This window comes from Austrofundulus limnaeus, unplaced genomic scaffold (genome assembly GCF_001266775.1).
Source record: "Austrofundulus limnaeus strain Quisiro unplaced genomic scaffold, Austrofundulus_limnaeus-1.0 Scaffold850, whole genome shotgun sequence".
Classification (NCBI taxonomy): domain Eukaryota; kingdom Metazoa; phylum Chordata; class Actinopteri; order Cyprinodontiformes; family Rivulidae; genus Austrofundulus; species Austrofundulus limnaeus.
Window position 1 is genome coordinate 172,528 of NW_013953252.1, and position 631 is coordinate 173,158.

The window sequence follows — 631 nt, forward strand, 5'->3', positions numbered from 1 at the left end:
AATACAAATCATAAATTAAAGGAAAGGCAGCAGAAGAAGATCAAATCTTATTTCTGCCCTTTTTCCTCAAATAAATAAATTCAATCAAAAATCATCTTTAGTTTAAAAAAATACAAAGATTTAACTCCTTGAACAACAGTTCATACATTTACATAATTCTCCTGCAAATTAACCTTTATAATTCTCTTAAATGTTCTCACTGATCTGTCATCTTTAATGTCATCTTCCAGATTATTTCATAATCTTATATCCTGATACCTTTATAATCTGTTCATTAAACTAGTTATAAAGTTGAGTTTAACAAACATGTCTGTCCCTTTGAGATTAAACAAGTCTGTTTTAACAAAGTGAAACTGGATGTTTGAAGGTAAAGTGTTTATGAGCCCTATAACTGATAAAATAAACAACAAATCCTACAGTTTTACTAAGTTCAGCTGATGGTGATAATAGTGATGTTTTCTAGTGATAATCGTGTAAGGACAACGTGAGGTTCTCTGTAAGTAAAGATCCAGAACAAGTTAAAAAGGACTGTTGCAGGTAGTTTTCTTAGTTTTTGTCTCTGAAAATCACAGAATCTGTTAAATTACCTGTAAAATTACAAATTAAAATCTGTTGGCAAATCCATGGATTT